The sequence below is a fragment of the Lynx rufus genome, unplaced genomic scaffold (assembly GCF_022079265.1).
Source record: "Lynx rufus isolate CCGP_SWC_20201006 ecotype Redwood Valley unplaced genomic scaffold, mLynRuf1.p SCAF_4, whole genome shotgun sequence".
NCBI lineage: Eukaryota > Metazoa > Chordata > Mammalia > Carnivora > Felidae > Lynx > Lynx rufus.
Window position 1 is genome coordinate 872,947 of NW_025814856.1, and position 23,478 is coordinate 896,424.

The following is a 23,478-nucleotide window of genomic DNA, read 5'->3' on the forward strand; positions in this document are numbered from 1 at the left end:
GTGATGCCTCTGGCTTTGGTTTTCTTTTTCAACATTACTTTGGCTATTCGGGGTCTTCTGATTCCACATAAATTTTAGAATTGTTTGTTCAAGCTCTGTGAAGAATGCTGCTATTATTTTGATAGGTATTGCATCGAATACGTAGATTTCTTTGGGTAGTATAGGCATTTTAAACAATATTTGTTCTTTCAATCCATAAGTATAGAATGTTTTTCCATTTCTGTGTCTTCAGTTTCTTTCGTAAGCTTTCTCTAGTTTTCAGCATACAAATCTTTTACCTCTTTGGTTAGGTTTATTCTTGGGTATCTTATGGTACTTGGTGCAATTGTAAATGGGATCAATTCCTTGATTTCTTTTTCTGTTCCTTCGCTATTGGCGTATAAAACTGCAACTGATTTCTGTATATTGATTTTATATCCTGTGACGTTGCTGAATTAAGCTATTAGTTCTAGAGTTTTTTGGTGGAATCTTTTGGATCTTCCATATAGAGTACTATGTAGTCTGTGAAGAGTGAGAGTTTGACTTCTTCCTTGCCGATTTGGATGCCTTTTATTTCTTTTTGTTGTCTGATTGCTGAGGCTAGGACTTCCAGTACTGAGTTGAACAACAGTGGTGAGAGTGGACATCCTTGTCATGTTCCTGACCTCAGGAGGAAAAAATATGTGAATCTCATTCATGCTCTTATCTTTAGGGGATAATGCCTGGAAGGGAGCACAAATTGAGCTTCGGGTGCTGGCAATGTTCTGTTTCTTGATCTGGTGCTGATTGTATGGGTGTGTTAACTTTATAAAAATTCAGTGAGCTGTTTTATAATATGTTCACTTTTCTGTATTCCTGTTGCATTTATATAAAAACTTAAAAAGGAACAAATGGAAAACATGACTGTGAATAGGTCAGCAAAATTAAGAACTTCAAGGATGAAGTACCAACAATTTACAGTTGAAGAGAGACTTAGTGCAAAGTAAGATAACATAGAAGAAAATATCCCTGATGAAGCCCACAGAGGCAAAGCTGTGGTAAGTACAGAGGAGAGAATATGAAACATGATATTCAAAATTATAGATCTTAGAATGTGGCAAAAGGGGGTAAAATTATACTTAACAGCAGAACTCTGTTCTAGTACCTATGTAAAATATAACTTAAATGTTAGATCTGTATCCAACTTCAGTAAACCCAACAGCTCACTCTACCCTCTCCCTGTGGAAGACAAAATCTTGCCTGTGAGAAGCCTGGGGTACAAACTGTCTTACTTTCAATAAAAAAGTCAGTCCAGTAGGAAAATTCTGACAGGTCAGAATTCATGCTGTTCCATATGCATTTTTTTCTTCTGAGGAAGCCAGGTCACCAGTGCTGTTATTAAAATAGTTCTTCCTCAGAGGAGGTAGGGAAGCATCATTTGTATTGGAAAATGAACTCAGGAAAGAAAAGCATTTAAGATTGAGGCATAGCTCTTGCTCTCTCTCTCAAAATAACATAAACTTTAAAAAATAAAATATATTAACTTTATACCAAATTGTCAAACTCTATCTTTTCTAATAATTATCTGTAGAATTGTTTGTGTGTTTTCAATGTAAACCATCATATCACCTGCAAATAATACGTTTAATTTCTTCTTTTAAAGAACTTATGCCTGGGGGGTGCCTGGGTGGCTCAGTTGGTTGAGTGCCTGACTCTTGATTTCAGCTCAGGTCATAATCCCAGGGTCGTGGGATCAAGCCCTGAGTCAGGCTCCATCGTGAGCATGGAGCCTGCTTAAAGTCCTCTCTTTCTCCCTCAGCCCTTCTTTCCCCATGCACGCACGCTCTCTCTTGGAGATAAAATTAAAAATTAAAAAAGAAGAGCTGTTCCTGTAATTTATTTTTCTTATTACATTATCCAGGACTTTCAATGCCCCATTAGACAGAAGTAATTATAGCGAACATCGTGGTATTATTCTTTATTTTATTTTATTGAAATATAATTGGCATGTAACATTGTATTTGTCTCGAGTGGACGACATAATGATTTTATATATGTAGATATTGTGAAATCACTACCATAAGTCTAGTTAACATCCATCCCCATACTTAGAGTGGAGATTAAGTTTCTTCCAGTGAAGCACCCCTCACTATCTCACAGGGGAGTGTGTGCTGTCCCTTTGTTTGGGGCTGCGAACGGTACAGTCACCTCTTCAGCCATCATGTCCACCACCAGGTTCCTCCGAGTCCAGCCACTTCACTGTCGTTCCCTTTGCACCTGGCAGACATTCAGCGGCTTCCCTCAGCAGCCAGCGGGAGACAGGAAGAAGGTTGAGGCCCAGGAAACCACCCGCAGCTCCTCCTGGGCACCCGCCTGAAGCGGCTGTGAGGCCCAGGGGGCGGGGACTTCTGCCATTTCCGGCCGGTCCTCGCGTCTCTTCCGGGAAGTCGGCAGGCTCCACTCCCAGGACAGGAGGGAGGTTTGGCCTGCACTGGGACACTCGGCAAAGGTCGGAACTGTCAGCTGCCTCTGGGAACAGCTGGTCTGCAGGGGGTGCTGTGCGTGTTGGGGGAAACCCGAGGGGCAGATCGAGGCCTTGGAGGGCCGTCTTTCTTCGAGCTGAGTTTCCTGCGGGTGTGCCCCAGAAAGTGAGTGACCGGGGGGCACGGAGGGGCGGACCCCGCAGACCTGGCCTGGAGCCTGGGGATGATTAGGGAGCCAAAGAGCCTGTGGTTCCGGGTGTGGACTGCGCATGTGCCGCCCTGAGTCTAGCAGCGCTGGGACTGCGCATGCGCATGTCTGTGATGGAGGGTTGAAGGGGCGAGAAGGTGGGATGCACGCCTGGCCACGTGCTGCTGAGCTGCCGGTGCCGCAGAGCCGGCTTCTCCCGCGAGGGGTGTGGGCCACCGTCTCGGCTTTCACTGCCCGTTTTCTACTCCCTCTCACCTCGCTGCAACGTGGTGCTGCTCCAGGGAAATATTTACAGGATGGGGACAGATGCGGATCCCTTAGTGAACTCTTTCAGCCAAAAGTACAGAACTGGGTTTGGGGTGGGGTTTTGAAAAAAAAAATTTTTTTTTTTATCATTTATTTATTTTTGAGACAGAGAGAGACAGAGCATGAACGGGGGAGGGGCAGAGAGAGAGGGAGACACAGAACCGGAAGCAGGCTCCAGGCTCTGAGCCATCAGCCCAGAGCCCGACGCGGGGCTCGAACTCACAGACCGCGAGATCGTGACCTGAGCCGAAGTCGGACGCTCAACCGACTGAGCCACCCAGGCGCCCCTGGGGTGGGGTTTTGAAAGCAGGGGCTTCCTGCCCTCGAGGGCCCCGCTTGACAAAACTAGGTCCGCCCTTGTTTCGAACCAATAGTTCTTTCAGAGCTCAGATTCCCAGGACCCTGTAGAGCAAATGCCCTGTCCCTTCTGATGTGGGGCTGTGGAGTGGACAGTTAAGAAATAATTCTCGAGACCTTTTTGGTGCAAAAAGGTGCTTTTATTACGGCACAGGGACCCGTGGGCAGGAAGAGCTCCGCTGGGATTGTGAGGAGTGACTGATGATATACTTTTTAGTTAGTGGAGGTTAGGGATGGCCTAAGTGCCTGAGGAATTCGGAAGCATGCGTTCCAGGACCTTGAGGGGCTAGCTGCTGTTGAGGTTATCTACTGTCGTCTCATAAAACATCAGTTGTGAGATACTTCCAATGTATCAGTGAGCCGTATGTTTGAATGATGATTGTTAACGCATATCTGGGGGGCAGCTTATGATTATCAGAGTGACGTCACAGTAACCAGAGCAAAGCTGTAGTGGCAAAACATTAAAAGGAGTCCTTGAGGGAGCTGCAGGAGTGTGACAATCGGTATGCCTCATGAATCCTGCCTGGAGACAACTAGCTGAACAGCAGCAAAATCCGGCCGTTGCTCCTTTTTCTCCCATCCCCTTCCCTCTGGCATCCCGGAGCTAAGGGCAGGCATGTGCCAGGAGGGTGTCCCCTAATTTCTGAGTGGATTCCAAGAAAGGCGTGATGGCTCAAGACTCCCTCTTATCTGTATCTGCCATTCTCTGTAACATCATGGAGGAGGTGGAGAGAGTTGTTTTGCTTACCTAAAAATCAAGGTGCTGGTATGGGTTTCTGTTGTTGGCTCAGGCATATGCGAAACAGTAAAATGCAGTCTTTTGCGTGTAGTTCTGTGAGTTTTCAGCAATGTATACAGTGGCACCAATATCATAATACAGACTAATATCTCACTCCCAAATAATCACTAGTGCTGCCCATTTGTAGTCAAGCCCTTCCCCACCCTGACACTCTGATCCATTCTACATTCTAAAACCATACCTTTAGGGGCACCTGGGTGGCTCAGTTGGTTGAGCGTCCGACTTTCGGCTCAGGTCATGATCTCACGGTTCGTGGGTTCGAGCCCCGCATCAGGCTCTGTGCTGACCTCTTGCTCAGAGCCTGGAGCCTGCTTCCGATTCTGTGTCTCCCTCTCTCTCTGCCCCTCCCCTGCTCACGCTTTGTCTCACTCTGTTTCTCAGAAATAAATAAAATGTAAAAACAAATTAAAAAAAAATAAATAATAAAACCATACCTTTATTTTTTTTTTAAGATTTATTTTTGAGACAGAGAGAGACAGAGCATGAACGGGGGAGGGTCAGAGAGAGAGGGAGACACAGAATCTGAAACAGGCTCCAGGCTCTGAGCGGTCAGCACAGAGCCCGACACGGGGCTTGAACTCACGGACTGCGAGATCATGACCTGAGCCGAAGTCGGCTGCTTAACCGACTGAGCCACCCAGGCGCCCCAACCATATCTTTATTGAAAAAGCCATGTAGGGGCGCCTGGGTGGCGCAGTCGGTTAAGCGTCCGACTTCAGCCAGGTCACGATCTCGCGGTCCGTGAGTTCGAGCCCCGCGTCAGGCTCTGGGCTGATGGCTCAGAGCCTGGAGCCTGTTTCCGATTCTGTGTCTCCCGCTCTCTCTGCCCCTCCCCCGTTCATGCTCTGTCTCTCTCTGTCCCAAAAATAAATAAAAACGTTGAAAAAAAAAATTTTTTTTTTAAAATAAAAAAAAAGAAAAAGCCATGTAATGAACTCAGACATTGTAGCATTTTGAGTCAGATGTATTTGATGTCATATTTGTAAAACTGAGCAATTATATTTGCCTTTCAGTGGTGGTCTGAGTTTTGGATTTCTACAGTGCCTAGTATAGGTCATGGAACACATAAAATCTTCAAAACTGAGATTTCATTGATTATAAGTTACATGAGCCGATGTCAAACCATGCTCCCTGTGCTCAACTTTCTTCTTTGGAGTTTGGTTGAGAGGGGGGAGGGGGATCAAATAAGGTAACGATGGTCAAATTACGTTGAAATATCTGCACTATTACAAAATATTGATGTTGGGAAAAGTAGGCACAGATTTTACTTCATTTGCTGTTTAATTAAGCAAAGAGGTACTGCATTTTTTCTTTGCCCTAACATACTGGAGGACTAATATATGGAAGTATCTGTGAAAAACTTTATGCGACATTAAAACAAAATTTTCCACCTCTTTCTTTTTTTTAATGTTTATTTATTAGCGTTTATTCATTTTTTTTTGAAATTTATTGTCAAATTGGTTTCCATACAAACGTTTATTCATTTTTGAGAGACAGAGAGAGACAGAGTGTGATCAGGGGAGGGGCAGAGAGAGAGGGAGACAAGGAATCTGAAGCAGGCTCCAGGCTCCGAGCTGTCAGCACAGAACCCAACGTGGGACTCGAACTCATGAACTGCAAGATCATGACCTGAGCCAAAGTTGGAGGCTTAACTGACTGAGTCACTCAGGTGCCCCTTAATGTTTATTTATTTAGAGAGAGAGTGTGATCAGGGGAAGGGCGGGGTGGGGGAGAGAGAATCCCAACCAGGCTCTGTGCTGTCAGTGCAGAGCCCGATGCGGAGCTTGATCCCACTGAGCAGATGCGGGACTCCATCCCGTGAACCTTGAGATTGGGCCTGAACTGAAACCAAGAGTCAGATACTTAACTGACTGAGCCACCCAGGCAACCCTCTATTTCTTTCCATACAAGGGCATTAAAATTTTCCATGTTTGAGAATGCTAAATATATATTCTTTCATACTAAGTTGGAAAATACTCAAAAAGACACACTATGTGTGCAGCTCACCTTCATTTTTCCTACAAAAAAATCCCCTCACCATCCACAGTCCTTCTCATTGCACCTACCAGATCACCAAAGCTTGCATAGATATCAATCTACTTATAAGAAAGGGCATATGCTGGGGTAAGACTGTGCAGGTGATCTTACCCCTTTTCCAACTAGGGATGACTCTATGATTTCCAGGATACAAGTTCTGTTATGTAGACTGTAATCGCTTCAAAAGGATTATAATTCTTTACAATTCTTTCAGGAGGATTATAAATAGCCACATTCTGTAGCCCAGATACATGTGGACTCTGGTGACAGAAAGTCTTTCCAACTTATAAATATATCACATGACCTAAACCTAAATGGTTTTAACCATTGTAAAAATAAAGCTGAACTATGAGTCGGGTTTTATGTTTATAGAGAATCATTACTCTGTCAACTCCATGAATGCAGGACTGTGTATCACACACACTATTTACAAACACCCTGGAGCAGGTCCTTTAATAGTGTCTACATAAGACACACTAGAAGATGGAAATATACATTAATGAACAACATCCTCACTCACTGATGCCCTTGCTCTCAATAGAAAAAATAGACTACACCCTTTTGCTTTCCCTGGTATCTCCCTTGTCCTGGATTGTTCTTTCCACCAAGACCCACATTTCCACCTTTTATGCCAATTGCTTCTTTGTACATAAAATTCTTTACCTGCAAGGCAAAAACAAGAGTGTTCTGTAGCCATGGCGTTACACAGGATAATAATAGAATTATGCAAATCACAAAAATAATGAAATATCCCTAGTCTGGCTAATAAAACTGACTTCTCCTTCTTTACAAGGTAATTTTAGCCCTATTCTCTTTTTTCTGCCTTCTAGATAAGACTACTGGAATTCTAAATCGTACAATTACACTCATTTCCTGTATCAAAATTCCCCAAGAGCATTCTCAGACTTGATGATTCACTTGAAGGACCAAACATGTTGCAGAACCTCTCTGATATTGACGATCTCAGTTTCTTCATGCTACGATCATCCATTACATGGATGGCAACCTATTAGCTTTACTCGAACGACACGATTCACATGCACTCTTTTTAGCAGCTCAAGCAACCCGCTTAGAGTATGGCCTCGTTCTGGCTCGAGCATGAGGACCTTCACTTAACTGCCCTTTGTTTGCAGACTCATCTTTTTGCGACTCCGGCCATACTCCCTGCAACACAAACAGGATTCGGAAGAACCATTATACCGTGGTTTATGGTAAAAAGGATAGACTGAAATCAGCAAAGGGAAATAGCACATAGGGTGAAGTCTGGGAGAAATCAATGCAGACCTCCAGTTGTCCTCCCTCACCAGTCACATACACGGCACTCCCAGCAGTGATGTGTGACACCACGTGTGAAGGGTTGACAGTTAGAGCTCACCTAAGCCTTCATCTCCAGGGGGCAGTCATGTAGCCATGCAACATCCACATAACTGAGCTTAGCTACCCAGCCTCCAGCTTCCTTCCTCAGAGGTCAAACTTGTAACAGCCTCGTCTGTGGCCTTATGCACACAAAAGCAAGCACTCACCATAAGTCACACTGTTAGCATAAACTACTCAGTGAAACTGATACGGTGTGGTCCAAGGACGCAGACATACAGAACACTTATTGGTCAGAATATTTCAAGGACTCAAAATTTATCTCCCAGGAGCTGGTCAAGGACCAGTGCTTTCTTCAAGAAGTGCAGAATTTGAGCAACCGAAGCCTACGGAATTAACATTCTACTGTACTCTTCTTGACAATATCCCACCCAGTAAAAAACCGGCTCCTTTGATGCCTCCCCCAGATCACCCGAAATAAATCCAGTTCCTGTAGGTCCTTTCTACTATGCAGTTTCTGAGACGTTCCAGTCTTCCTCATGCTGAGCAGTCACCCCATCGTAGGAAGTCCACAAATCTAATTTTGTTCAACTGCATGTGTATTTCTCATGTGTTCTGGCTGGCGGGTATTGACTTGGCCAATGTATAAGTGTTTATCCTTACAAGTGGATAGGCAGTTAAAAAAAATTTTTTTAATGTTTATTTATTTCTGAGACAGAGAGAGATAGAGCATGAGTGGGGGAGGGGCAGAGAGAGAGGGAGACACAGAACCGAAGCAGGTGCCAGGCTCCGAGCTGTCAGCACAGAGCCTGATGCGGGGCTCGAACTCACAAACCGTGAGATCATGACCTGAGCCGAAGTTGGTCCCTCAACCGACTGAGCCACCCAGGCGCCCCTGGATAGGCAGTTTTAAAGGGGAAACTGCTAGGGCGCCTGGGTGGCTCAGTCGGTTGAGCATCCGATTTGGGCTCAGGTCATGATCTTGTGGTCGGTGAGTTCGAGCCCCCCGTCAGGCTCTGCGCTAACAGCTGAGAGCCTGTTTCAGATTCTGTGTCTCTCTGTCTCCCTCTGTCTCTCTGTCTCTCTCCCTCTCTGTCAAAAATAAATAAATATTAAAAAATAATAAAGGGGAAACTGCTTAACATTATAAGAATAAGAAAATTCACATTAAATTCTGAGGTCAAAACATATGTTCAAAAAGACAAAATTACAGTATTGTTTTGATAATCCATAACTGTATTGGAATATTTTATTTTATTTCAAAAATTTTTTATTGTTTTATTATTTTTGAGAGAGAGAGAGAGAGAGAGAGACTGAGAGCAGGCAGGGAAGGGGCAGAGAGAGAGGGAGACACAGAATCGGAAGCAGGCTCCAGGCTTTGAGCTTTCAGGACAGAGCCCGACGCGGGGCTTGAACTCACAGACTATGAGATCATGACCTGAGCTGTAGTCGGCCGCCCAACCGACTGAGCCACCCAGGCGCCCCTGTATTGGAATATTTTAACATATCCTTTCAGTACATGAAAAATAAAGTTAAGTTTTAAGTACACAGAAAATATGAAACCAGTTTTACTAGGATTTTTCCAAAAATTATGTACCAAAAAATTGTTTGACAAAACACAAATTCAGGAGAGGGCGGGGATGGGGAAAAACAGGAAAAAAAAGCACAAATTAGTTTGCAAACATAAAAATTGTAATAATTGAACACATATTAAGTTTATCATTTAGAGATTGCATTCATCTCTAACAGAACACTCCCACAATCTGCTTCATGTATTTACAAGGTACCTATTTCTCATGTAGAATTGTCCAGAAACAAAAAGTACGGGGTAAATGCAACAACTCAATAGAGCAACTGGGAAAAAAAAAAAGTCCTGTGTGTTTTCTGACCTAATTGTAAATTTCAGAAGTTCCTGTGGAGTCAGGTACACAGGACCACTGGACATATTATAGGAAGATGTTTAGTACACAAATTCAACCTAACATAAATATGGTAAAATCAGAGAAATGAGGGAGTGTCAGAAAAGATCACCAACTAAAAGAGTACAAACCAGTGGCCTGGGTGGATGTGTGGGAGCTCACAGGAAAATCTAAATGGTGGATATGTGAGAATGGAAGTCGATCCATCATGGGAGAGCTAGGGAGATGCCTGAATGGCACCAACTCTGATGGAATGAAGCCAAATAACTGATGTTTGGTTTACAGACACTCTTGATCAATGGGCCCAGAAGGCAGGAGAATCTGTCGGGACTTGGCGTCCACTGGGGCGTCTGGGTGGCTCAGTCAGTTAAGCGACTTCGGCTCAGGTCATGATCTCGCGGTCTGTGAGTTCGAGCCCCGCGTCGGGCTCTCTGCTGACAGCTCGGGGACTGGAGCCTGCTTCGGATTCTGTGTCTCCCTCTTTCTCTGCCTCTCCCCTGCTCGTGCTCTGTCTCTCTCTCTCTCTCTCAAAAATAAATAAACCTAAAAAAAGAAAGAAAGAAGAAAGAAAGAAAGAAAGAAAGAAAGAAAAGATATCTATGACTTACAGAAATGTGATAAATATTCCTTTGTGAACAATGTGAAGCATTTAACTTTTCTCTCTACCTGAACCCTCCGGAATTCAGAAAAATCTCAGTGAGTATTCCTTCTTTGTGGAAGTTATGATTGTTTGCATAAGTTCAATGAGAATCTGTTCTCCTTGTAACAGGACACCGTTGGAAACGCTGGTTATTTTACCAAGGCTTTGACAGGAATGTCAGATTTGGACAGACCTGCATAGACTCAGAACTAACCAGACAGCTTGGAGGAACTGAGGTGGACTTTGTGGAGCCAATCAACCCCCCCGGAAATACTGGCCCGATGCCTGGCTGACAGAGTTCCCAGCAGCCTTACCAGGTGAGTAAAGAATATCGCTTCCTGGCAGGTGCAGGGACCTCAGGATATTTGGGGGACCTCAAGAAGAGGGATACACCCAAATCTACAGGTATTTGGCTTGGCTTCTGGCCTAGAAAGGCTTCTAAAAGTTCAATCTAGGTTCCTTATAAAAAGTTCCAGCAAAGTATATTTTAAAAGATGTGTATGATCAATCGCTACTCTTGCTGAGCTTATGTAAATAATTAAAGCAAATTAATTAAAGTTGGATGTGTTTTTCAAATGCGTTAGTCTTGATTTGGCTACCTTTGATAAAAACGAGGGTGATTATATGGGGCGCCTGGGTGGCTCAGTCGGTTAGACTTCTGACTTCAGCTCAGGTCATGATCTCACGGCTTGTGAGTTCGAGCCCTGCGTCGGGCTCTGTGCTGACATCTCAGAGCCTGGAGCTGGCTTCGGATTCTGTGTCTGCTCTCTCTGCGCCTCCCATGCTCATGTGCGCTCTCTGTCTCTTAAAAATGAATGTTTAAATTTTTTTTAACGTTTATTTATTTTTGAGACAGAGAGAGACAGAACACGAGCGGGGGAGGGGCAGAGAGAGAGGGAGACACAGAATGTGAAGCAGGCTCCAGGCTCCAAGCTGTCAGCACAGAGCCGGACGCGGGGCTCGAACTCACGGAACGCGAGATCATGACCTGAGCCGAAGTCGGACGCTCAATCGCTCAATCGACTGAGCCACCCAAGCGCCCCATGAATAAATGTTTAAAAAAAATGAGGGTGATTATAGAGGAAATGTGTTTCCATAACATGTCTTTGTAAGTATTAGACTTTAAGCATTGAGACTCAAGAAAATTGAATTACTATTTTGCCAAAAGTGTTTCTCAGAATGAGAATTGCCCCAAAACAATAGGGCTAAGCCTCTTTGAGTTACTATGCGGAAAGGCCTTTCTCACTGTGACTCGATCAGTAGAGGAAAACTATTATGCTCTGTGAAGTTATTCACTTCAGGTTAATTCATAACTTTGTAAATGAACAAGCAGGCCATCTCCTCCCTAAACCTGATCTGACAGTTACCAGCAACCTACCCCATATAAATGCAGGAGACATGCTTTATTTAAAATTTTTTTTTTTTTTCAACCCTTTTTATTTATTTTTGGGACAGAGAGAGACAGAGCATGAACGGGGGAGGGGCAGAGAGAGAGGGAGACACAGAATCGGAAACAGGCTCCAGGCTCCGAGCCATCAGCCCAGAGCCTGACGCGGGGCTCGAACTCACAGACCGCGAGATCGTGACCTGGCTGAAGTCGGACGCTTAACCGACTGCGCCACCCAGGCGCCCCGACATGCTTTATTTAAAGTATTGGAAGTCCCTTTTTTTTTTTCTTAATTTTTTTAAATTTTTTTTAAATTTTTTTTTTTTATTTTTGAGACAGAGAGAGACAGAGCATGAGCAGGGAAGGGGCAGAGAGAGAGGGAGTCACAGAATCGGAAGCAGGCTCCAGGCTCCAGGCCATCAGCCCAGAGCCCGACGCGGGGCTCGAACTCACGGACCGCGAGATCGTGACCTGGCTGAAGTCGGAGGCTCAACCGACTGAGCCACCCAGGTGCCCCTTGGAAGTCCTTTAAATGGGAAGTCCTGCCTGGGGGGCTCAGTTGTTGAGGGTCCTGATGAGGGAAACAAAGCCAAGAAAAATGTAGTTTAAATTAAATTCCCATCGGTAGATGTCAGAGGCCTGCAGGGTGTAACACTCCCCAACGCGTTGATAGCTGCCCTAATGCCTCAATGTTTATACTTCCTTAAAAACTAAAAGCAACCTTATCTTGACAATAGCTAAATCTTCAGGGTCCTGTGAGACCCTGCTTTCAGCATCCAGAAATTCGTTGGTGACTTACAACCCCCTCCCTCCACAAATTTGAAAGTATATAATCAGTCACCCCTTACAACCCCAGTGCAGCTCTTTCTGCCCACGGGTCCTGTCCCTGTGCTTTACTAAAACCACCCTTAGCACCAAAGACATCTCAAGAATTCTTTCTGGGTCGTTTGTTCATGAACCCCACTCCAGATTTCATCAGTAGATTTTATCTACTAAGCTGACTCCCGTCTTTCAGCTCAGGTCATGATCCCAGGGTCGTGGGACCAAGCCCTGTGTAGGGCTCGGTGCTGAGTCTGGAGCCTGCTTGGGATTCTCTCTCTCCCTCTGCCCCTCTCCCCAGCTCTCTTTCTCTCTCTCTCAAATATAAGTCAATAAAACGTAGCTTCTTTCACTGTGCAAAAGCTTAAAAAAATAAAAGGTCGGAAGTCTAATACAGCAGGAGATTTACTTCCAAAATGGAAGGGCCCCTCCTGGGTCACATCATGTGCTGTGACATTCCTCATGGGCTCATATATCAAGAATGAGACCAGTACGTCCCTCACAGGAATCCAGTGTGTGCCTGCTAACGTGCCTTTTTATTCCTGTGAACTTGTGGAAGATCCGCGGCACCAAGATGCCTTCACTGCCGTAAGTTCAAGCTGACAGATGGTCCTGTCTGCTGAAGGAGACTCCCATATGTTATCAACTCTAGCCACAGCTGCCTCTGCCTTTGGTAAGTCCTACACGTACGTGCCCACCTGACCAATGTTGACCCATAGGTAGGGACCTCGCTGCCCCCCTATTTAGCCGAGAAGTTACGGAAGGCCTTCCGCTTTTAGCAACCTTATAGATTGAAGGGTCAACACTGTTTAGAGGGGAGTGGTGAGGAAGGCAAAGGCAAGAGAAATGTAGGTAAAATTAAGTGTCCTTACAACGTGCAGCCCATTGACGGATACTTGAGACAGGCAGAATAGGACATTCCTCCGGGAACTGACAGCTGCCTTATGGTTAATGCTTTGCTAGAGGCAAAAGGCAGCCTTAGCTTGACATTAGCCAGACCTCCAGGATCCTGTCAGTCTTCTTTAACATGTGAAAACGCCTTCGGAGACTTCCTTTATCTCTACCCTCCCCTCCACCAAGATATGTGGTGGCAACCATCCTTGAAACATAGGCCCCCCGATACACATCTGAAGGGTCTCGGGATTAATGTTTTACTAGACAGTAGTCAGTAACCTTCTCTTACGAGCAGCTAGCCCCTCAAGGTCCTGGAAGCCTTGCTTCCAAATTCCTTTGAGGCTTCTGCTATTCCTAACCCCAACTAACCAAAAAGTATGTAACCAGTCTCTTCTCACAATCCCAGCGCAGCTCTTTTCGACCACGGGTCCTGCCCCCTGTGCTTCAGTAAAAACACCTTTTTGCGGTGAAAATGTCTCAAGAATTCTTTCCTGACTTTTTGCTCTCAGACCCCACATCACATCAGTTTAATACTTACGGCTCTTTTCATAAGATTTCTCTGGTGTTTTTCATTCAGTTCAATATTAACTGGGGCGAGATGTACAGAGAGTCATGAGTCCCTCTGCGAAAGTAGCCACCAGGGCGTATTTGATCCTTATCAGAACAAGGCAGACTATGGGTCAGCCTTCTGGTGAACATTTTTCTGATTCTGTCCTTCATCATTTCCTCCCTGACCAATCTTCGGTCCTTAAATCTTTAAGGTTATTGAAAGGTGAAGTGCTCATCTTCTGTAACTTCTTCAAACTGACAGGTGGTGGGAGGAAGAGGAAGGAGGGAGGAGGGGAGGGGAAAGGGGGGGAGGGGAGGGAGTGGGTGGGGGGAGGTGTTCCTACCTATGGACTGAAATTGGTCACTATGTGTCCCAACAAGTCACTATTACAGAAAGCCATTGCTGTAGAGTCCAGAGTAGACACAGTAATAAGGATCAAGGAGTCAGGAACTGCGATCGTGAATCTCGACAATAGGAGAAAACACAGAGAAAGAGACAACATATTAGGATTGACATTATGATAAAAATAGGAAGTGTGATAAGAAGATCCTTTAGTGTGGGACTGTAATCCACCCCGCCCAGGAATGTAACCAATGGTTAAAAGACTATGTAGGGTCCTTAAGAGCACCAATTTAATTATTTATGTCACTATCCTGTTACATTTTTGTTATACTCTGGAGTGCAAATGCCACATTCTGCTGAAAAATGCCCCATGTTCCTCCTTGTGTTCTGTTAAGACATCTACTGTCTTTCTATTTTATAGAATTGCTTTACGCATTCGGGTGACGTTAGTGTTTAATAGGGTTGTGCTATTTTGAGGGTCATTTAAGGCCTTAATTGTGTATTTATCAAGGGCCCCCGTGAGCCATACGACCTCTTCCAGACCTCCTGATGAAAGAAACATTGGTGTCAGATGGTCATACCTTTGGGACAGGGAGCTTGTCCATCGTTGTTATGAGCCCATCTGTGGCTTGGCATATTCAGTTAAAATTCTGATAGTTTGATGATGATAAGACAAAGGCCTCTTAGGACCTGCAGAGTCCCAAGTAACATTTACCACGGGCCAGAAAGAAACGTTCTTTTTAGGGATAGAAATATTCCTATATGTGCTGGTATTGGGGTGATGTATTATACTGGCTATGTATTGATACAAATAACGCTAATCTGTACCCTGTAATGGAGAAACCCACCAGGCTCAGCATCACGTTGTGCACATTGTAAAAAAAAGAGTTGGCATTTAGGTACCGTGTGTACATCTGCTAAAACTTTGGATACTTTAGCAGAGTCATCTGGGATAAATACACAACATTTAGTCTCAACGTTAGCATGATAGCTTTTTTCTTTGACTCGCAGCCAGGATTAGGTTTTGGAGGGCCACTTTTTGAATTTGTGGGCGACTGCAGGTTGGGCCTGGTTAAAGGTGGCCACCGTATGCTTGGCTAAAGCTTCTACTTGTAATGTTACATCACAGAGGCAGCTCCCAGAACAAATAGGGCTAAAACAATTAAGAAGCCCCCTTTGCCCGATGTCTGGTCTTAACAATATCCTAATTACAAGGAATCATTGGCAAGTGGAAGATGAGTTGTCCCAGGAGATAAGGGCGTCCCCAAGTGTATTGTCCAATCCAGTCATAATGAGAGTGGGGCCATCCATTAACTCCATAAGTCCATAGTTAACCCCCATGGAGTGGTTTACACTCTGACTTTTAAGGAGCGGTTTTGACATCCCAGCCGCATAGAATTGATCGAGGTGAGAGCTGAGTTATATAATTGTTGGGGAGTTCATCCCATTGTCCAGTTGGTTAAATAATCATATGCCTTTGGGTCCTTTTATTATCCCCACAGAGTAACAAGCAGGAAGATTGCGTACATATGCACAAGTATGGCAGTCTCTCTGAAGTTCGCCTCAAGTTGTGTAGCTTAGGCAAATGTTTAAAGACAATTGAAAACCAGAATCTAACATCCAGAAGGATGTGTTGTTGAAAAATAATTTTTCTGTCAAAATTCACCCTTATTCCCAGGGATAGCCAAATCAAAACGAATTCGTTTATGAAACAAGTCCAGTTTTAACAAACTTGACCTAATTACTTACAAAAGCTCAGCAAGATTAGTGATTGTTCATATAGATCCTTTATTTTTTGTCTTATTTTTTTAAATGTTTATCTATTTTTTTTTTTAATTTTTTTTCAACGTTTATTTATTTTTGGGACAGAGAGAGACAGAGCATGAACGGGGGAGGGGCAGAGAGAGAGGGAGACACAGAATCGGAAACAGGCTCCAGGCTCCGAGCCATCAACCCAGAGCCCGACGCGGGGCTCGAACTCACGGACCGCGAGATCGTGACCTGGCTGAAGTCGGATGCTTAACCGACTGCGCCACCCAGGCGCCCCTATTTTTTTTTTTTTTATTTAAATTCAAGTTAGTTAACCTGCAGTGTAGACTTGGCTTCAGGAGTAGGACCCAGTGATTCAGCTCTTACATATGACACCCAGTGCTCATCCCAAATGAACCCTCCTTAATGCCCCTTACCCATTTAGCCCATCCCCCACACTCCTCCCTCCAGCAACCTCAGTTTGTTCTCTGTATTTAGGAGTCTCTTATGGTTTTCCTCTCTCCCTGTTTTTATCTTATTTTTCCTTCCCTTCCCCTCTGTTCAGCTGTTGTGTTTCTCAAATTCCACATATGAGTGAAATCATATGATCTCTGTCTTTCTCTGATTTATTTTGCTTAGCATAATGCCGTTCAGTTCCATCCACATTGTTGCAAATGGCAAGATTTCATTCTTCTTCATCGCTGAGTAGTATTCCATTGTGTGTGTGTGTGTGTGTGTGTGTGTGTGTGTGTGTGCGCGCGCGCACCACGTCTTCTTTGTCCATTTATCAGTCAATGGATGTTTGGGCTGTTTCCATAGTTTGGCTACTGTTGATATCTATTTTTGAGAGAGAGAGAGAGAGAGAGAGAGAGAGAGACAGAGGGCGCACAGCAGGGGAGGGGCAGAGAGAGAGACAGAGGATCCAAAGAAGTCTCTTTGCTGACCGCAGAGAGCCAGACGTGGGACTCAAACTCACAAACTCACAAACTGAGAACAGATTCTTACTGAACTTATGCAAGTAATTATAATTGCCGTGAAAGCAAAAATACTCGCTGAGTTTCTGAATTCTGAATGGTTCCGGGAGGGAGAAAAGCGAAATGATTCAGCATGTTCAAAAAGGGATATTTTATCATTTCCCTCATTTTATTGGGTCCTATGTCATTAGTTTTTGTTCTGTTTGAATGCAGCTTTTTCTGTTAATTCTAGAAATTCTTATTCAGCTTGGTTTTATGATTTTAAAGATAGCAAAACCTATGTTTGTCAAAAGTCCTTTTTATGAATATCGTTGACGATGAAACACGTTTTGTGAGGACTTCAGAACAAGAACTAACATGATTTACCAAAGAAAAGAAAACGGGGCAAAACAACCCACCAACTCAGAAATGGCCATGGTCAAAGATCTGATAGGAGAGTTCATTATAATGCCAATGTCAAGGAAAATCTGGTTATTTCCATGATACACGATATTTCAATAATTCAAGTAATGAGTTTCCACCAGGACATAATAAAACTTGAGGAATTTCATATATTTTCTAGAATAGTTACAGCATCTGCCCATCCAGTACGACGTAAGGCTCATCATCACTGGCTTGACAGGGCTTTCCAATTAGCATACAAAATAGACAAGACTAATTAACTTTCCCATTTAAATCTTGGAAAGTTTGTTAGAAACCTCAGGAAATTTTATTTTCTAATTTTTTAAATGTTCTTTTATTTTTGAAGGAAAGAGACACAGAGTGTGAGGGAGGGAGGGGCAGACAGAGAGGGAGACACAGAATCTGAGGCAGGCTCCAGGCTCTGAGCTGTCAGCACAGAGCCCCAGGCAGGGCTGGAACCCACGAACCACGAGATCATGACCTGAGCTGAAGTCAGACGCTTAACCGACGGAGCCACTCAGCCGCCCCAGAAACCTCAGAAAATTTTAAGGCACAAGCCTGAAATAGGGTTCCATATCATAATAAATTTAATATTTATGTTTAACCAAGGTGGCAGTAGGATTCTGCAGGAAGCCATATAATTGTTGGCAAAACTTAGCTGCTTTAACATTGAGAAGTTTTTAACTTTGTTAAGTAATCAAAGACCTGATAAAGACAAAACTTAGAAGCTTTCGTTTTCTGGGCAGATAGAAGAGAAAAGAAAATAACAACCTTTGTTTGCACTTTCTTATCAAGAGTGGACCAACAATCCAAGAAAACTTTGTCGTTTTAACAGAGAGAAAAGCTGAATTTCAATTTTATACCAGTATACTTTTATTTTTTTTTAATTAAAAAATTTTGGGGGGGGGGCACCTGGCTGGCTCAGTCGGTTCACTGTCCATCTTTGGCTCAGGTCATGATCTCACGGTCCATGGGTTCGAGCCCCGCGTCGGGCTCTGTGCTGACAGCTTGGAGCCTGTTTCGGATTCTGTGTCTCCCTCTCTCTCTGCCCCTCACTCATGCTCTCTCTCTGCCTCTTAAAAATAAATAAACATTATTTTTAATGTGAGTGTGAGGAGAGGAGAGGCAGAGAGAGAGGGGAGACACAGAATCCGAAACAGGCTCCAGGCTCTGAGCTGTCAGCACAGAGCGTGACCTGGGGCTCAAACCCACAAACTGGGAGATCATGACTTGACCAAAGTCAGACGCTTAACTGACTCAGCCGCCCAGGCGCCCCTAACTCTCTGGTTTTTCTAGGTCACGGTGCCTTCCGTTCTCAGGAAGTAGGCCCCAAGTAGGAAGTAGGCCCCAAGTCATGTTCTTGTCTAGTCTGACCACAATCCACATCCTGGATGAGCTCGGGACAGAGCCCCTTGAAAACCTGTCACCTCCTGCTCCGCCCTGCCCAGGATCCACCCCTTCCCCCACCCTCCACGGTGGACACAGCTACAACCTTCTCATGCCCTAAAAAACCCTCAAAAGGCCCAGCCTGCCAGGAACCAGGGCCGACATTTCTCTAGATGTCCGGTCCCTCTCCTCCCTTGGAGACAGAATCAGCTCCATCCCACCTGTGGCTCTGCTCTCTCTGCACATCCTCACTGCCTGTGTCACCGGCCAACCCCACACGGCAAGCATGGCCTTCTATGTTTCAAAGTCCTTTAGGACCACGGTCAGACAGTGATCTCAAATAAATTTCTTTCCAGTGTGAAATGTCCACTTGAAATTTTTTTTTAATGTTTATTTTTGAGAGGGAGAGAGAGAGACAGCAAGGGAGGGTCAGAGAGAGAGGGAGACACAGAATCCGAAGCAGGCTCCAGGCTCTGAGCTGTCAGCACAGACACCGACATGGGGCTCGAACCCATGAAACGGTGAGATCATGACCTGAGCCTAAGTCGGACGCTCAACTGACTGAGCCACCTAGGTACCCTGTAAAATTTTTTAAGTACATGTCATATCTGTGGTTGTTTGAAGAGTTCCGGCTTCTGGGCCTGGGTTCTGTTAAAAATAAGACCACAAGTCCAAAATGGAATCACTTGCTAAGCTCCTTGTCACCAGACCAAGAGTTAACTTAATTGCAGTTTCGGCCTCTCCCAGAAATGGAATCTTAAACCAGTCAATCAGGAACGACCTGGTCAGCACTAGTGAGGTCGCCGGGCTGCTAGACCCCTGCCCTCCCGGAAGGAAAGGTGACCTCCCACCATCCATCCACTTTTTGTCTAATAGAACTTCCTGTCCCCACTCCGCCTGCCTGTGAGCCTTTCATTTTGTGCAGCTCCTCCGAGCTCCCTTGTACCCGCGAGATGGCATGCTGCCCGATTCATGAATCATTGAGTAAAGCCAACAAAGATCTTTAAAATGAATTCAGTTGAGTTTTGCTTTTTAAACAGTTCCAACTTCCCGTGAGCACCAAGCTCTCAGGAAGCTGTGGGTTTCCTGGTTTAAAGTGCATGTATGTCCAAAAAAACAAAAAACAGAATACAAAAACTTGGATGTGTCATAAGGACGAACTTGACTTAAGTAGGAACAAAATGAGCCCAGAAGTCTGCAAAGGTCTCGAATCAGACAGAAAGGGGCTTTTCTTTTCCAGGTAAGAAGGGGAAAGTGCACTGATGAGGACAGACCGGAGGACAGCAGGACCAGCGGGGTGGGGACAGGGCAGGGCGCCCTGTGGTCAACTTGTTCTCAGGAGAAACAGACCAGGAGCTGGTTCTCAGTCCCGGTGTTTGCTCAGTCCTGGGGGTGGCCCAAACTTTGGGGCCTGAATGGAGAGAACCTGATAACCAAGGGGCAAGACATGAGATGTGGGGAACCCTTGGTCAAACCCCAGATGCTGCGGAGGGCAGGGCTGGGCCTCAGGGTGTCCAAGGTCACATGTCAAAACAGCTGGGTCACTGTTGAGTGTCTTTGTTCCTAGAGGAAGGACACAGAGCCACCAGGACCTCGTCCCCAGGCTGACCCCCGACCCCTGAAGTCTCCAGACCCTCCTGTCCCGTCCAGGCCTGTCCCCTCTTGTCCCAGCTCTGGACAAGGGGGCGCTCCGCAGGGACACTGAGTCAGGACTTCTGGTCCAGGAGGGGGATGTAAGTGGTTTCTGCCTCTGCGTCCTCGGCAGCAGGGTCCGGTTGCAGGAAGGCGGCCGGGCGGGGGAGGCTGGGGCCAGAACCCGAGTTCACGCGGGCTCAGCCATGTGCCTATCACGCAGGACCCACGAAGCACTCTCCAGTCAAGTTGGCCAGGCATGGAGAGCCAGGAGCCCTGACCGCACCCAGTGCCAGTGCTGGGGCGCTGCCCAGTGGGCGGATGTGGGGGCAACTTCCGAAGCTCTGTTGGGTCACAGGTTCTGGGAGGGGAGTGCAGATCGTTCAGGGTGCGGGGAGCTACAGCATCATCCAAGGGGGAGGTCTCCTAGCCCCGTGGACGTGGCTCTGTGCACCTGTCCTTGGGGCCCCAGGTGTCGCCACCATGTTACCCTCACCTGGTAGGACCAGGGAGACTGGGAGGGGCTGGTTCCCACTTGAGCGGGCTGGACGTGGCCGCAGCCTGGGTCTCCCAGTACTGTAGGGGTCCCCACCACAGTTTATGCCCCTGGCCGTGGGCTGGGGTCCCGGTATCCCGTCCATCCCCTCTTTCCACAGGGGTCTGCACTCCAGTCCTTGGCCGGGTGGCATCTGAGGGAGGACCAGAGGGCAGCAGGCACTGCCGGGAGGGGCTTGGGGGAGCCGTGGAAAGACCTGCCGTAACTGAGGCTGGAGGGAAGGGAGGGAGACTCAGGAGACAGACCAATGTAAAGCCCTTTTGGTCTTAGGCTGACCCTTAACCTAAAAGTCATCAGGTCATAAGAAGAGTCACACGATCTGACTCATGAGAAACCACAAGACCCTGCTCCCTCCAGCAGTAAAAGCCACAAAGGCTGGACATGCTGAAAATTGCCCGCTGTGGGTAGTCCCACAACCTTAAGACAAAGGAAAAACTCACCTCAATGATGAACCCAGAGTTAAAGAGTAAGTCCTTTTCTGTACGGTTAGCTAATTAAAATAAAATAAAATAAAACAAACTTATAAAACCTTTGGTTAGAGGCAAGGGAGGGTTGTCTTCTGGGTCGTCTGGGAGGAGAGGCCATCATTGTGTGAAGGATCTCCTTTCTTACCTCTCTCCTTAGTAAATCTTTGTCCCTTTCCTTAAATGGCTTGCCCTTGAATTTCTTGTGCAAAGCCAAGATCGCTCTCAGGGCCTTGCTGCTCTGACATCGTAACTGAACCCACGACCTTTTCCCCAGTGGCAGCAAAGCTGATCACGGAGTCTTGGAGCATGAAGCCAGGACGCCCGATAGGAAGCTGGCTCAAGTCTGTCTCCCACAACTGACAGTAGAGTCAATCTTTGTGCATCAAAGGACACGATCAAGGGAGTGAAAAGACACCCGCAAAAATGGGAGAACATTTTTACATCACTTATGCGATAAGACTTAATAACTGGAATACACAGACGGCCCTTATATCTGCAACACAGAGCGTGAAAAAACCTGGTTAAAAGTGAGCAAAACCTTGAACAGCCATTTCTCTTAAGACGACGCACAAGTGTCTAATAGACACATGAAACGATCCTCCCATCAGGACGATGCGAGTCAGAACCACGATGAGATGCCACTTCCCACTCACGAGGACGGCTAGGAGCCAGAATCCAGAAAAGAAGCGGCAGTCAGGATGTGGAGAAAGCGGAACCCTGTGCTTGGCTGGTGGGAGTGTCAGGGCAGCTGACGTGCAAAAAAGTTTGGTGGTTCCTCAAAAAGTGAAACACAGAACGGCACTGTGACCCAAGTGTTCCAGTCCTACGTAAACTGAAACAGACACTCAGATGTGTGAACAGGAATGCCAAGTGCAAAACTGTGCAGACCCCGCAAAAGAGGGAAACGTCCCAAGTGTCCCCCAGTGTGTGGATGGATGACAGGGTGCTGCGTATACACAGGACATTCGGTGATTCAGCCCCAGAAAGGAATGAGGCACGGACACATCATGCACGTGAACGAATCGTGAGAATGTTATACCACGTGGAAGACACCAGCCACACAGGCCACATGGTGTGAGTCACATTAAATAGGCAGAGTGGGCAAATCCGCAGAGACACGAAGTATCTCAACAGTGCCCAGGAGGCATGATTTCCTGGCTACTGTGGCCTTTAAATTTGTTTAGGAGGGGCGCCTGGGTGGCGCAGTCGGTTGAGCGTCCGACTTCAGCCAGGTCACGATCTCGCGGTCCGTGAGTTCGAGCCCCGCGTCGGGCTCTGGGCTGATGGCTCAGAGCCTGGAGCCTGTTTCCGATTCTGTGTCTCCCTCTCTCTCTGCCCCTCCCCCGTTCATGCTCTGTCTCTCTCTGTCCCGAAAATAAATAAATGTTGAAAAAAAAAATTTAAATTTGTTTAGGAAAATGGAGATATAATTCGCATCCCATAGGGCTCACACTTGTAAGAGTAAAACCCAGCGTTCTTTTTATTTTGTGTGTTCCCAGAGCTGTCCCACATCAACCCACCACCTGAAGAAGGATGTGGAGCTTTTACATTCCACATCCACAGGGACTGATTACAAACTGGATCTGCCGTGACTTTCCTTGCAGAATATAGCGCACACCTGAGTATTGTAACGTGTCACGGCTGTGGCTGTGCCCAGCTGGGCACACAGGTAATGAAGCCACGTCCCCCGGGGGCTGAGGACACAGGGCTTGTTTGGTCGACTTGAGGCCTGAGAAGTAGGGGTGGGGCCGGAGGGCGGGGCCTTGCGGTGTCCAAGGGTCAGGTCAAAATCTCGGGGGAGGGGCGCCTGGGTGGCGCAGTCGGTTAAGCGTCCGACTTCAGCCAGGTCACGATCTCGCAGTCCGTGAGTTCGAGCCCCGCGTCAGGCTCTGGGCTGATGGCTCGGAGCCTGGAGCCTGTTTCAGATTCTGTGTCTCCCTCTCTCTCTGCCCCTCCCCCGTTCATGCTCTGTCTCTCTCTCTGTCCCAAAAATAAATAAACGTTGAAAAAAAAAAAAACATGAAAAAAAAAAATCTCGGGGGAGCTTGGCTTCCTTACGGTGACGTCACCGGTCAGTGAGCAGTTCCAAAACACAGGGGACAGGTGCACCGTTATGCTGTATGGGCCACGGACTGAAGGGTCACCGGGCCCTTCTATTCTGTCACATCCGGATCCGACGCCGCGTAAGGGAGGCTCCGCGGGGAAACTGAGTCAGATCCTCAGACAGAAGGAGGAGGAGACAGGCGGCTCAGTCCGCCTGGAGCGCATTCTACTGAGAGCCCACCTCGGGCAGGGGGAT

At 46.2% G+C, this 23,478-nt stretch overlaps 1 long non-coding RNA gene across 4 annotated transcripts; it reads left to right on the plus strand.

Moving 5' to 3' along the window:
* Positions 1-295: 295 nt before the first annotated feature.
* Positions 296-22,424, plus strand: LOC124524188 (uncharacterized). Of its 4 annotated transcripts, none has more exons than XR_006965175.1 (6): positions 1,808-2,606; positions 10,151-10,338; positions 12,787-12,900; positions 20,092-20,257; positions 20,380-21,178; positions 21,454-22,424. It is a non-coding gene; the product is annotated as an uncharacterized LOC124524188 (long non-coding RNA). The 4 variants fall into 4 exon arrangements; XR_006965174.1 differs by having other exon boundaries at positions 1,812-2,606; positions 20,983-21,178; XR_006965176.1 differs by lacking the exon at positions 1,808-2,606 and adding an exon at positions 296-1,016 and having other exon boundaries at positions 20,092-21,178.
* The last annotated feature ends 1,054 nt before the right edge of the window (positions 22,425-23,478 follow it).